Raw genomic sequence first — 2878 nt, forward strand, 5'->3', positions numbered from 1 at the left:
AGAGCTTTCGTTGATACATTGTAAAAAATAGTTTACACACAAGTTTGCCATTTTTTGCATAATAGCAAATGAAATACATCTAATATGATACCCTATATTGGTAATCTAAACCTTCTAAGAGATGACCACCGATTCAATTATTCATATATGCACAGTAGACAACAATCTTTGGAGTAGTTATGTTAAGCGTTGAAAGAGTCACATCGCGTCTTTCTTTGAAATGCAAAAGAAATGGAAATGGACGTAAATGTGTGTATGGTCTTTAATCTGCTTTTCCAAAATGGAGCCTAGTGCAACAGATATAGCACATATTTGTTTGAAAATATGTAACGATGTAGCGTTATGTCAATAAACATCTACAAATGTGTAACAAAATTCTGACAACTACGGAACATTTAACTTCAAGATATTTACGTTGGCAACATAAATATCTGGCAAGTTATATCAGTGTAAACGGAATCAGTGTTTGTTCAAGTGATGTTTCTGGAAGAGTTGTTTCCAGGTTTTAACATTGCAGTTTGTTTTAAGAGAATCGGACATGAGAAAAACATGAGTAATTTAAATTACCCGTGAATTTATTTTTCTTCAAACATGATGTAAGCGGAAAGTCCTGAAAGTCCTGACAAAATTATACAATTCATGAACCGATCACAAAGAAACATTTTGATTCTCAGGACCTAATAACACAAAACATATATTATCATATTTATTAAGAAAATCAATAGATATCTTAAAAAAAAACACATTTTTAAAATTTCTCATCGAAATGGAAAGCACCTGTTTATTTTTACGTGAATGCTATTGCACAATTATCGATGACATTCAAATACGAATATGACTCTGAAAAAAAATACAAAGAAATATAAAAAATAAAGAAGGATTCAATTACATTTCGACAAACTCTTACGAAATGGCTCTTTCATTGTTGTTTATAATTTTACTGATTTTCGTTTAGCTGTTTACTGTTAGTTTACATGAAACAAGTATCCATGATATCTTTAGCAACCCAGGGGTGCGTTTCAGAGACGATCGTTAAGGCGATCGTTAGCTGATTTTGGTAGTACGACCAAAATTACCGATCGGCACCGTTTCAGAGACGCAACGTGCACCTGCTTTATCGTTAATTCTGATCGTAAACCTACGACCGACTAGAGGCATTCGTAAACTTAACGATCAAGATGGCGGATGAAGATTTTCTCCATATCAAAGTATATTTTAACTTTTTATCAACATTTAAGAGTTTAATATTGCGTGTAGCACGTTCACTGGTGTGGAATTTTCAAACAATGTCTAAAAATAGCTCAAAACGGTACGGAAATGTTCTATTTCCGCCGATCTATCAAAAAAAGGATTTTAACTGTAGAAGATGTAAGCTTTATGTTATATTTAGTTAATGCGCTGACATTGTGTACATCTCAGGCATTGAATATGATGTAGAATTTGATTTGCTTTCATTGCTGTGTAACATGTCCTGTAAAACATTTATTGATATTCATATTTTTCGGATGGTTTTAATTCGGATAAATAAATGCCTGTACAATAAACAGATTCAATGTAATATTACCGGCCTCTATGGCATATTATAGTCAGTGAATTATTAAACAATGTTACCATTTATTGAATCATGTCATGATATAAACATTTCATTCTTTTTCTTATAGTTAAACATCTTAATCTGGTGCTATTGAAGTCTGTAAATATACCTGTACTGTAAACACCACTGTCACAACCAATTAGTTGGTTTATTTGATAGTTTAATACCATGCACAATATCTGGTCACAATGTAATCATTTTAATTCATCTTCACTTGTAAAAGCTACTTGTTTTTACTAAGTTATCATATGTTCTTTGTAGAACTTTGCAGTATCACTATATGTATACATGTGAGCATTCAAATGACAAAAGATACATCTTTTCTTTTTTCAGACATACCATTTGATGCCGTGTGTACAACAAAAACCTAAAATGAAAGATTCACAACAAAGTGTCATGGTCTTGATGGAATATGCTGTGCTCCTCAGACCTCTTAGACATATATTTAATAATGGTATGGAAAAGGGAAATAAAATCCAATGCTTGTTTTATAAAAGATAATATACTGTAGGTATAGTTAACATATGAACACATTGTCATAAGGACTATTAAAGTAATTTAACTGCAAAACCATTTTATGTATCTGCAGTTAACGCACAGGCTATGTGCAGATGATAATTGATATTCTATATTCTCACTTTTTAAAGTTTAAAATTCAATAGGACACAAACCAATTTTATGAATAATACAATGAATTTTATATTAATACCTTGTTGAGCATCTTATATATAAATTTTGAACAATTAATACTGGTATAACATATGTGATATTTAGCTAGGTATAAACATTGAACTAGAAATAAATTGGTATCAGAATGGTGTGTTTCATGTTTTCTTATATACCCTACTTATTTTCATATTTTTTAAATTAAAAATAGTTTAAATTATAAAATATACAAACATATAAACTATTAAAAGGTGTAACATAAATATATTGTTGTATTATGTTGTGCTGTATTAAACAATATATTATAACTTTTTGTCTTTTTCAGGCCACTGAGTAATCCAAGGTTTCAGACATCTAGAATATGCTCATGGTCAGTCTTCAAGATACTCACCCAAGCATTCCACTGTGAATAAGGATACTGTGACAAAACAGTACTTACCAACATACACTGGAGATACCAGACCAAGCAGACTTTAAGCTACATATATATAGACACAGACAATACAATTCATTGCATATTCCAACACAGCATAATATTTCAAACTGTTTCATAGGCAGTGAGGCATTTGTGCTAACCTCATAAGTTGAAATGATTTTTTTTTTAAGTTTGACTTTGAA

Source organism: Mya arenaria, chromosome 17 (assembly GCF_026914265.1).
Source record: "Mya arenaria isolate MELC-2E11 chromosome 17, ASM2691426v1".
Taxonomy (NCBI): Eukaryota; Metazoa; Mollusca; class Bivalvia; order Myida; family Myidae; genus Mya; species Mya arenaria.